General features: G+C 38.5%; 1 protein-coding gene and 1 non-coding gene across 11 annotated transcripts in view; one reads left to right on the forward strand and one right to left on the reverse strand.

Moving 5' to 3' along the window:
• Positions 1-12,798, forward strand: part of LOC101124545 (rubicon like autophagy enhancer) — a 95,203-nt gene that overhangs the window by 20,691 nt on the left and 61,714 nt on the right. The window lies entirely within an intron of this gene.
• Positions 6,266-6,367, reverse strand: LOC115930517 (U6 spliceosomal RNA). The gene has a single exon (XR_004067148.2). It is a non-coding gene; the product is annotated as a U6 spliceosomal RNA (small nuclear RNA).

The raw sequence follows: 12,798 nt of genomic DNA on the forward strand, positions 1-12,798 counted from the left end.
ACATCTGACCCTCCATATTCCATTAAACACTAGTTTCCCTTTGTTTTGCATTATCAGTCACTGTTTCAGAAATTTGTATTTGATTCCTGAAAAAGACGTTCTTGTTACCTGTAGTCATATATAACCAAGTCGTTATTAAATAAAGTGATTTTTTTAAGCAGCAATGTATCAGTAAATATACTGTGAGGAATAAACTATTCTAAGAATCTTCGGGATGAATTAGATCAGAGAATAATTTGATTTTGATTACAGGTTGTCTCTCTACTCCTCATTTAATGTTCCATTAAGATTATTTTTTAGTCAAGCCAGGTAGAATCAAAATATCCAAGAATATAGTTATGAATTGTCATAGGAATCTGGCATGAATCACATACTTATTATTAAAATGCAAAGGTTACTCTATCTTCCTGGAAATCATAATTCACTTTTCTCTGCCTTTTCTGATGCAATTTAAAATTTTCCCATGTAGATGCTCCATCAAAAGCATGGAAACTTAATTTTTTGTATTTAGAAAAATGTCTTAAATATCTTATGGGCAGCTGATTAGAACTTTATCGATGATATTTAACTCAAGTTTATAAAATATTTTGCTATTAATAAGGCTAAGATAACAATAAGGTAACTATGCTAAGTAAAGCCTTTGTGCATTATTTGTATTTATTATTTGTCACATTTAAATATATAAAAGACGGGAATAGGCATTATTTTGTCTTTTTAAATAAGTTTTAATTTTTGTGTGTACATGTTAGGTGTGTACCTTAATGGGGAACATGAGATCTTTTGATTGAGGCATACAATGCATAATAATCACATCAGGGTAAATGGGGTATTCATCACCTCAGGCACTTATCCTTGTTACAAACAACCCAATTATAATGTTTTAGTTATTTTAAAATGCATAATAAATTACTGTTGACGGTAGTCACCATGCTGTGCTCTCAAATACTAGATCTTATTTGATTCGATCTTTTAATCAAATGGTTTAAATCATTTTCATTTAATTTAAATGATTCAATTTAAATTTAATTTGGTTACATTTTCTTTTTTTTCCTTTAACTTTTAAGTTCGGGAGTACATGTGCAGGATATGTGGTTTGTTACATAGGTAAATGTGCACCATGGTGATTTGCTGCACAGATCATCCCATCACCTAAGTATTAAGCCCAGCATCCATTAGCTATTCTTTCTGATGAGCCCCCTCCCACCACAACTCCCCTGACAGGCACCAATATGTGTTGTTTCCCCCACAGTGTGTCCATGTGTTCTCATTGTTCAGCTCCCACTTTTAAGTAAGAACATTAGTGTTTGGTTTTCTGTTCCTGCAAAAATCTGCTGAGGATGACGGCTTCCGGCTCTGTCCATATCCTTCCGAAGGACATGATCTTGTTCCCTTTTATGGCTGCATTGTATTCCATGGTGTATATGTATCACATTATCTTTATTCAGTCTATCGTTGATGGGCATTTGGGTTGTTTCCACGTCTTTGCTATTGCGAAGAGTGCTGCAATAAATATACGTGTGCATGGGGCCGGGCGCGGTGGCTTACGCCTGTAATCCCAGCACTTTGGGAGGCTGAGGCGGGCGGATCACAAGGTTAGGAGATCGAGACCATCCTGGCTAACATGGTGAAACCCCCTCTCTACTAAAAATACAAAAAATTAGCCAGGTGTAGCAGTGTGCGCCTGTTGTCCCAGCTATTCGGGAGGCTGAGGCAGGAGAATGGTGTGAGCCCAGGAGGCAGAGCTTGCAGTGAGCCAAGATCGCGCCACTGCACTCCTGCCTGGGCAACAGAGAGAGACTCCGTCTCAAAAAAAAAAAAATAAATAAAATAAAATAAATAAATATATGTGCGCATGTATCTTTATAGTAGAATAATTTATATTCCTTTGGGTATATACTCAGTAATGGGATTGCTGGGTCAAATAATATATCTAACTCTAGATTTTTGAGGAATTGCCACACTGTCTTCCACAATGGTTGAACTAATTTACATTCCCACCAACTGTGTAAAAGCATTCCTTTTCCCCTGCAACCTCACCAGCATCTGTTGTTTCTTGACCTTTTAATAATTGCCATTATCACTGGCACGAGATGGTATCTCATTGTGGGTTTGATTTGCATTGCTCTAATGATCAGTGATGTTGAGATTTTTTTTTCATGTTTGTTGACCGCGTGTATGTCTTCTTTTGAGAAGTGTCTGTTCATGTTCTTTGCCCACTTTTTAATGGGGTTGTTTGCTTTTTTTCTTGTAAGTTTGCTTAAGTTTCTTGTAGACTTTCCATATTAAAGCCTTGTCAGATGGATAGATTGCAAAAATATTCTCCCATTGTGTAGGCTACTGGTTCACTCGGATGATACTTTCTTTTGCTGTGCAAAAGCTCTTTAGTTTACTTAGATCCCATTTGTCAAATTTTGCTTTTGAAATTGCTTTTGGCATTTTCATCATGAAATCTTTGCTGGTGCCAATGTCTTGAATGATATTGCCTAGATTTTTTTCTACGGTTTTTGTAGTTTCCAGTTTTACATTTAAGTCTTTAATCTCTCTTGAGTTAATTTTTGTATAAGGTATAAGGAAGGGGTCCAGTTTTAATTTGCTGCATATGGCTAGCCAGTTTTCCCGGCATCATTTACTAAATAGGGAATCCTTTCCCCAGTGCTTGTTTTTGTCAGGTTTTTTGATGATCAGATGCTTATAGGTGTGTGGTTTTATTTCTGAGGTCTCTATTCTGTTCCGTTTGTTTTTGTATCTGTTTTTGTGCCAGTACCTTGCTGTTTTGGTTACTGTAGCCTTGTAGTATAGTTTGAAGTCAAGTAGCATGATGCCTCCAGCTTTGTTCTTTTTGCTTAGGATTGTCTTGGCTATTCAGGCTCCCTTTTTGACTCCATATGAATTTTAAAATAGTTTATTCTACTTCTGTGAAGAACATCAATGGTAGTTTAATGCGAATAGCATTGAATCTATAAATTACTTTGGGCAGTATGGCCATTTTCACAATATTGATTCTTCCTATTCATGAGCATGGAACGTTTTTCCATTTGCTTGTGTCTTCTTTGATTTCCTTAAGCAATAGTTCATAGTTCTTGAAAAGGTCCTTCACTGCCCTTATAAGCTGTGTTCCTAAATATTTTTCTCTTTTTGTAACAATTGTGTATTGCAGTTCATTCCTGATTTAGCTCTCTGCTTGACTGTTGCTGGCGTACTGGAATGCTAGTGATTTTTGCACATGGATTTTGTATCCTGAGACTTTGCTTAAGTTTCTTATTAGCTTAAGAAGCTTTTTGACTGAGACAATGAAATTTTCTTGACATAGGACCATCTGCAAATAAAGATAATTTGACATTCTTTCTCCCTATTTAAATACCCTTTATTTATTTCTCTTGTCTGATTGCCCTGGTCAAAACTTCCATACTATTTTGAATAGGAGTGGTGACAGAGTGCATCCTTGTCCTATGATGGTTTTCAAGGAGAATACTTCCAGCTTTTGCCCTTTAAGTATGATATTTGATGTGGGTTTGTTAGATATGGTTCTTATTATCTTGAGGTATATTCCTTTAAAACCTAGTTTATTGAGAGTTTTTAAGATAAAGGGATGCTGAATTTTGTCAAAGGTCTTTTCTGCATCTATTGAGAAAATCATGTGGTTTTTGTCTTTAGCTCTGTTTATGTGATGAATTGTATTTATTTATTTTAATATGTTAAACCAACCTTGCACCCTAGGGATGAAACTAACTTGAATGTGATGGATAAGCTTTTTGACGTGCTGCTGGATTTGGTTTGTCAGTATTTATTAAAGATATTTGCATCAGTGTTAATCTGGGATATTAGCTGAAGTTTTCTATTTTTGGTGTATTGTGGTCAGGTTTTTGGTATCAGGATGATGCTGGCCTCATAAAATTAGTTATGGAGGAGTCCCTCCTTTTCAACTTTATGGAATAACTTCAATAGAAATGGTACCAGCTTTTCTTTGTACCTCTGTTAGAATGCAGCTGTAAATCCATCTGGTCCTGGGCTTTTTTGGTTGGTAGACTACTTATTACTGACTCAGTTTTAGAACTCATTATTGGTCTACTCAGGGTTTCAATTTCTTTCTGGTTCAGTCTTGGGAGGATGTATGTATTCAGGAATTTATCCATTTCTTCTAGATTTTCTAGTTTATGTGGTTTATGTGCATACAGGTGTTCATAGTATTCTCTGATGGTTGTTTGCTTTACTGTGGGGTCATTGGTGATATCCCCCTTATCATTTCTGATTGTGTCTACTTGATTCTTCTCTCTTTTATTCTTTATTAGTCTAGCTAGTGGTCTACTGTATTATTTTTTTGCAAAAAAAAAAAGCTCCTGGATTCATTGATTTGTTGAAGGAATTTTCATGTCTTTATCTTTCAGTTGCCCTCTGATCTTGGTTACTGCTTATCTTCTGCCATCTTTGGGTTTGTTTGCTTTTGGTTTTCTAGTTCTTTTAGTTGTGATATTAGGTTATTAATATGACATCTTCCTAGCTTTTTGATGTGAGCATTTAGTGCTATACATTTCCCTGATAACACCACTCTATCAGCATCCCAGAGATTCTGATACATTGTCTCTTTGTTCTCATTAGTTTAAAAGAACTTCTTGATTTTGCCTTAATTTCATTATTTACCCACGAGTGACTCAGGAACAGCTTGTTCAATTTCCATGTAGTTTTGTGGTTCTAAGTGAATTTTTCAGTCTTGAATTCTAATTTGATTGTGCTGTGATCTGAGATACTGTTATGATTTCAGTTCTTCTGCATTTGCTGAAGAGTGTTTTATTTCAGATTATGTGATCAATTTTAGAGTAAGTGTATATGGCAGTGAGAAGAATGTATATCCTGTTGTTTGCAAGATGAGGAGTTCTGTATATATCGATCAGGTCTGCTTGATCCAGAGCTGAGTTCAGGTCCTGAGTATCTTTGTTAATTTTCTGTCTTGATGATCCATCTAACATTGTCAGTGTGGAGTTAAAGTCTCCCACTATTATTTTGTGGGAGTCTACATCTCTTTGTACGTCTCTAAGAACTTGCTTTATAAATCCAGGTGCTCCTTTATTGGGTGTATATCTATTTAGGAATAGTTAGCTCTTCTTGTTGAATTGACTCCTTTACCATTATATAGGGCCCTTCTTTGTCTTTTCTGATCTTTGTTGGTTTAAAATTTGTTTTGTCAGAAACTAGGTTTGTGACCCCTACTTTTTTCTGTTTTCCACTTGCTTGGTAAATTTTTCTCAGTCCCTTTATGTTGAACCTATGTGTGTCTTTGCATGTGAGATGGGTCTCTTGAAGACAGCATACCAACAGATTTTGACCCCGTCCAGCTTGCCATCCTATGTCTTTTAATTGGGGCATTTAGCTCATTTACATTTAATGTTAATACTGCTATGTGTGAGTTTGATCCTGTCATCATAATTCAAGCTGGTTATTTTGCAGACTTATTACGTGGTCACTTCATAGTGTCACTGGTCTGTATACTTCAGTATGTTTTTGTAGTGGCTAGTAACAGTTTTTCCTTTTCATATTTAGTGCTTCCTTCAGGAACTCTTGCAAAGCAGGCCTGGAGGTGACTTATTCCCTCATCCTTTGCTTGTCTGAAAAGAATCTTATTTCTCCCTCGCTTATGAAACTTAGTTGGGCTGGATATGAAATTCTGGGTTGGAAATTGTTTTCTTTAAGAATGTTGAATATTGGCCCCAAATTGCTTCTGTCTTGTAAGGTTTACACTGAGAGGTCTGTTGTTATACTGACGGATTTCCCTTTGTAGGTGACGCAGCCTTTCTCTCTGGCTGCGCGTAACATTTTTTCTATTCTTTCAACCTTGGAGAATCTGACGATTATGTGCCTTGGCGTTGATCTTCTTGTGAAGTATCTTACTGGGGCCCCCTAGATTTCTTGAATTTGAATCTTGGCCTGTCTTTCTAGATTGGAGGAAGTTCTCCTGGATGACCTCCCGAAGTATGTTTTCCAACTTGGGTCTGTCCTCCCTGTCTCTTTCAAGTACCCCAATCAGTTGTAGGTTCAGTCTTTTTACATAGTCCCACATTTCTGAGAGGTTTTGTTCATTCCTTTTCATTTTTTTTTCTCTATTCTTGTCTGCCTGTCTTATTTCAGAAAGATAGTCTTCAAGCTCTGAGATTCTTTTCTCCACTTCATCTATTCTGCTATTGATACGTGTCATTGCACTGTGAATTTCCCATGTTGTGTTCTTCAGCTCCATCAGGTCAGTTATGTTTCTCTCTAATCTGGCTATTCTGGTAAAAATATGGAATGCTTCAAAGATGTGTGTGTCATCTTTGCATAGGGGCCATGCTAGTTTTCTCTATTGTTTCAATTTTAGTATAAGTGCCAAAGTGAGCATGACAGTATATGTTTAAAATCCCAAGTGGTTTGTATTTATACCCCATTTATTTACAGACTCCAGAATTATGAAGCTATTTTAAAAATGGTTAGCAAATTTCCCATATCTAGTTTACTAACAGATTTCAAAAAGGCAAAACATAAACAAAAATAAAACAAAATAATATGAAATGAATATGTACAGTATAATAATGAAAACTGTTATTTAATGTTAGGATTTACTACAGTCATCATTTGTATATTAATTTGTGATATAGCAATTTTTAAATCTTAATGACTTATATTAATTCTTTTAAAAGTGCTTCCTTCTAGTAATATTTAACATACTGATTAATGCATTTTAATATTTTTGTTGAGGTTTAATTGACGTACAATAATCAGTGCATAAAGTGTTTAATTTGTTGAATTGATATGCATATAAGCCACTCAAATAAACACTGCAATTAAATTGATAAGTATACCCACCAGCCCCAAGAGTATCTTCTTTTGTAATTCATATAGAGTCCTACAACCTCTCCTTTCTACAACTATTAATTTCCTTTCTGTCATTATATTTTGTTTTTCTTATTTTAAGCATTTTATATAAGTGGAATCTCACATTATGTACTCACTTTGTGGAGTTTATTTTACTACCTTGTTTTTGTTTTCAGATTTATTCACATTTTGGTGTTAATCAACACTTTAAAATTTCTGAATAGTATTCTGCTTTATGGGTATACAATTTGTTTATTCATTTACCTGTTGATGGATATTTGGAATGTTTCCAGTTTGGTGCTTTACAAATAAAGCTATAAAAATTTGTGTATAAATCTTCATGTGAACATAAATATCTAGGAATGAAATGTCTAGAATATATGCAAGTTTAAGTTAGAAAGAATTTCTAAAAACTATATAGAAGAGGTTGCTAGCAAGATGGCTGAATAGGAACAGCTCCAGTCTGCAGCTCCTGGTGAGATCAACACAGAAGGCAGGTGATTTCTGCATTTCTAACTGAGGTACCCAGCTCTTCTCATTGGGACTGGTTAGACAGTGGGTGTAGCCCATGGAGGGCAAGCCAAAGCAGGGTGGGGAGTCACCTCACCTTGGAACCACAAGGGGTCGGGAACTCCTTCCCCTAGCCACGGGGAGCTGTGAGGGACTGTGCCATGAGGAACAATGCACTGCGGCCTAGATACTATGCTTTTCCCACAGTCTTAGCAACCTGTAGTCCAGGAGATTCCCTTGGGTGCCTATGCCACCAGGGCCCTGGGTTTCAGGCACAAAACTGGGCAGCCATTTGGGCAGACAATAACCTAGCTGCAGGAGTTTTTTTTCATACCCCAGTGGCACCTGGAACACCAGTGAGACGAAACCATTCACCCCCCTGGAAAGGGTGCTGAAGCCAGGAAGTCAAGTGGTCTAACTCAGCAGATCCCACCCCTATGGAGTCCAGCAAGCTAAGATCCACTGGCTTGAAATTCTCACTGCCATTACAGCAGTCTGAAGTTGACCTGAGACACTTGAGCTTCGTTGGGGGAAGAGCGTCCACCATTACTGAGGCTTCAGTAGGTAGTTTTCCCCTCACAGTGTAAACAAAGCCACCAGGATGTTTGAACTGGGTGGAGCAAACTGGAGCTCTGCAAAGCCTCTGTAGCCAGACTGCCTCTCTAGATTCCTCCTCTCTGGGCAGGGCATCTCTGAAAGAAAGGCAGCAGCCCCAGTCAGGAGCTTATAGATAAAACTCCCATCTTCCTGGGACAGAGCACCTGGTAGAAGGGGCAGCTGTGGGCGCAGCTTCAGCAGACTTAAACGTTCCTGCCTGCTGGCTCTGAAGAGAGCAGCAGATCTCCCAGCACAGTGCTCGAGCTCTGCTAAGGGACAGACTGCCTACTCAAGTGGGTCCCTGACCCCTGTGCCTCCTGACTGGGAGACACCTCCCAGCAGGGGTCCACAGACACCTCATACAGGAGAGCTCTTGCTGGCATCTGACAGATGCCTGTCTGGGACGAAGCTTCCACAAGAAGGAACAGGCAGCAATCTTTGTTGTTCTGCAGCCTTTGCTGGTGAAACCCAGGCAAAGGGGGTCTGGAGTGGACCTCCAGCAAACTCCAGCAGACCTGCCAAAGAGGGGCCTGAGTGATAGAATGAAAACTAACAAACAGAAAGGAATAGCTTCAACATCAACAAAAAGGACATCCAGACAGAAACTCCATTTGAAAGTCACCAACATCAAAGACCAAAGGTAGATAAATTCATGAAGATGAGGAAAAACCATTGCAAAAAGCCTGAAAATTCCAAAAACCAGAATACTACTTCTCCTCCAAAGGATCATAACTCCTCGCCAGCAAGGGAACAAAACTGGATGGAGAATGAGTTTGACAAATGGACAGAAGTAGGCTTCAGAAGCTGGGTAATAGCAAACTCCTCTGAGCTAAAGCAGCATGTTCTAAACCACTGAAAAGAAGCTAAGAATCTTGAAAAAAGGTTAGCAGAATTGCTAACTAAAATAAGAGTTTAGAGAAGAAGTTAAATGACCTGATAGAGTTGAAAAACACAGCAGGAGAACTTTGTGAGGCATACAGAAGTATCAATAGCTGAATTGATCAATCAGAAGAAAGGATATCAGAGACTGAAGATCAACTTAATGAAATAAAGCAGGAAGACAAGATTAGAGAAAAAAAAATAAAAGGAACAAGCAAAACCTCCAAGAAATATGGGGCTATGTGAAAAGACCAAACCCACGTTTGACTGGTGTACCTGAAAGTCATGGGGAGAAAGGAACCAAGTTGGAAAACACTCTTCAGGATATTATCCAGGAGAACTTCCCCAACCTAGCAAGACAGGCCAACATTCAAATTGAAGAGATACAGAGAACACCAAAAAGATACTCCTTGAGAAGAGCAACTCCAAGACACATAATCATCAGATTCACCAAGGTTGAAATGAAGGAAAAAATGTTAAGGGCAGCCAGACAGAAAGGTTGGGTTACTCACAAAGGTAAGCCCATCAGACTAACAGCGGATCTCGCTGCAGAAACCCTGCAAGCCAGAAGAGAGTGGGGGCCAATATTCAACATTCTTAAAGAATTTTCAACCCAGAATTTCATATCCAGCCAAACTGTTTCATAAGCGAAGGAGAAATAAAATCATTTACAGACATGCTGAGAGATTTTTTTCACCACCAGACCTGCCTTAAAAGAGCTCATGAAGGAAGCACTGAATATGGAAAGACAAAGCCGGTACCAGCCACAGCAAAAACATACCAAATTGTAAAGACTGTCGATGCTATGAAGAAACTGCATGTCTGTGTAGTCATTCATGATACATTATGAATCCCCAATAATTATAAACCATAACTAATGTGAACAATTCAGCTAAATTATAGATGTTATTGAATAGCTCTATTTCAAATACCAATCTCTTCTTTTTGGCTAGTGCTTCTCATGTCCTGTTTAAATAATCTTTGTTCAAATCATTATGGTATTCTCCTCTGTGCTCTTTTAAAAAGCTTTATTAAGTTTCACATTTAGGTCTGTGATCCACCTCAAATTTATTTTTGTGTATGGTGTGAGGTGAAGGTCAATGTTCAGGTCTTTTCCACATGGATATAAAAATGCCCAAGTACCTTTTGTTTGAAAAAGCCACTCTTTTTTTTTGTTGTTGTTGTTGTTTTTTGAGACGGAGTCTCGCTCTGTCGCCCAGGCTGGAGTGCAGTGGCTGATCTCGGCTCACTGCAAGCTCTGCCTCCCAGGTTCATGCCATTCTCCTGCCTCAGCCTCCCGAGCAGCTGGGATTATAGGCACCCACCACCACACCCGGCTAATTTTTTGTATTTTTAGTAGACATGGGGTTTCACCATGTTAGCCAGGATGGTCTCGATCTCCTGACCTCATGATCCACCCACCTCGGCCTCCCAGAGTGCTGGGATTACAGGCATGAGCCACCGCGCCTGGCCTGAAAAAGCCATTCTTTCTCCCATTGAATTGCAGTGCATCTTTGTTGCAAATCAAGTGGTCATATATATGTGGCTCTGTTTTTGGATTTTCTCTTTTGTTCCACTGGATTATTTGTCTACGGAAACCTTTAACATTAATTAGTCAGTTATATTCCTTTTCTAAGTTTAGAAGGAAGAGATGACCCAAGTTTAATACATAACTAAATTATAAAGCTATGCATAAAATTTTGAGAAAAGTTTCTGGGAGGTGAAAAGTTGAATTGCATAAAACAATACTTGATAGGCCAAAAAATGATCAGTATGGAAATATTCTAGTCTTTTCCCACTTTATGCACCCAGTAAAACAAATCCTGTAATTTCTCATTGAGTCTCTCTCACTTTATCACTCTTTGCTTGTTGGGAAAGGGTCTGAAAAGTCAATCTGCATAATAAAACAGAGAAGCATGTTGGGAGAGTTTAGGTGGAATTTGAGACAGAGTGATGGTTGGGAGTAGATTCTGGGTGTAAATAAATTGGAGGGAGGGGCAAAGGTGTTGCAGGATAGATGAGCCCCCAAATTGGGGCTTAGCCCAAGAGGGTTCTTGGCTTTGCCTAGGAAGGAATTCAAGGGTGAGCCAGTGGTGTTAGCAATTTTTTGTTGAATGGCACTGCTCCTTGATAAGCAGGGCTAACTTCCAGTCAGGGCAACCAAAGTTGGCAGCTATGGACTGTTGGCAACTCTATTTATATCCACTTTCAATTATATGCAAATTAAGAGGTGGGCTAATGCAAATTTAGGGGCAGGTTATTCATAACTTTCTAGGAAAGGGGCAGTAACTTCTGGGTGGTTGTCATGGCATTTGTGAACTGTCATGGTGCTGGTAGGAGTGTCTTATGCTAATGAGCAGCTAGGGATCACTTTTCTGGCCATCTGCTGGTTCCTGCCAGTTTCTTTACTTTACCCATGGGGACCAAGAAATAAGTCCTGCCGGTGGTCTCCTACTTCAACTGAATGTGGTGAAGTAGGGTAGAGAGTTATGATCACCTCTGATGATCCTTTAAAAATGCAAAGAAAGAGTTTTGGTTGCATTATAATTATTGCTGTTTTTTTTTTTTTTTTTTTTTGAGACAGGACCTTGTTCTGTCACTGAAGCTGAAGTACAGTGACACAATCATGGCTCACTGCAGCATTAATATTGTTGGTTCTTGAAATGTGTTTAAGTAGATTCGATGCCATTTCAATTTCATAAGAAAGCATAAGATAGAGTCACAGGAATAGAAACTGATTAAGGAAAATTGTGCTGCTTTCAGAATTATGTCCATTGCCACTTCAACCAATCCACATAAGCAAAATAATCTAATCTCATGAATTTTTCAGATAAACATGATTACATTAAATTGCTTTCTTTCCAATAAAGGCTAATTAATACATGTTTTCAAGTAAATTTAGCAAAATTTTAATTACTTTATGAATTGTATAATTAAAAATCAGAAAATGTCATTCATCAGGCTATATCCTCATTTTTGGTTCTGAAAATATTACTACTATATATAAAGAAACTATGAGCCTCTCTTGAGCTTGACAATAAGCTGAATAAGCTCCCTTCCTTCCTTCCTCCCTCCCCCCTCTTCCTTTCTCCCTTCCTCTTTCACTCCTTCCCTCCCTTTCCTCCCTCCCTTCCTCCCTTCCTGCCTTCCTTCTTTCCTTTTCCTTCTTTTTTGATGTTACTGTTATCCAGTAACTACTATAGTGGCCTTAGAGACTGTGAGACGCATGACTGTGCTGCTGGAGTGTGAACCAAAGAAGCAATGATGGGAATCTTCCATCATCAGAACAGCAATAGTGGATATAAATATGGATCTGGGTTGATAGAGGAGAAGCAAAATGTTTAATTTATACAACATGATCCCATTCCTCTTGGACATGAACTGAAGAAATAGTTGTGGTGAGCTAGGAAAAGTACGCCAAGGACTTCTGAAGAAGAACCTCTGATTACACCCTAAGGAGAGTTAGCCGCACTTCAGAGCTGGAGAGAAGCACACAGCACCCTCCCTTTGATTGCAGTCACTCCCTGGTCACTGTCCTAACAAATTAAGCTAATGGTGGGGGTAGGGATGCTGAAGGAAATGCCACATCATGTTCCAGATGCCCTTTCTGCCCTGGGGTGGTGATGGTGGCTACAAGGGGGAGGGAATGAGGTTAGCAATGAGAGAGGTAACTGAGGTTGAACTTTTTTTTTTAGAAGAAAAAGTTATTTACTCTAGTTTTTTTGTAGTAAGATGTCTGTATTCTGATAAAACTCCATTCAATTTCACAAATGTTTGTGGAGCCCTCATTATGTGGTAGGCTCTGTGTCAGTTGCTGTCGAAAATATAGACACAAACACTAGCTACTGTGTGTTGAGTAACTTCCTGTAAGAAGTGGCATTTGGAGAGTGAGAGACACTTGGGAGGAGGCTCTGGGTATAAATGAAGCTGAGGGGAGGGGAAATGGAATGCAATAAAGTAAGACTGAGAGTC

Source organism: Gorilla gorilla, chromosome 14 (assembly GCF_029281585.2).
Source record: "Gorilla gorilla gorilla isolate KB3781 chromosome 14, NHGRI_mGorGor1-v2.1_pri, whole genome shotgun sequence".
Classification (NCBI taxonomy): Eukaryota; Metazoa; Chordata; class Mammalia; order Primates; family Hominidae; genus Gorilla; species Gorilla gorilla.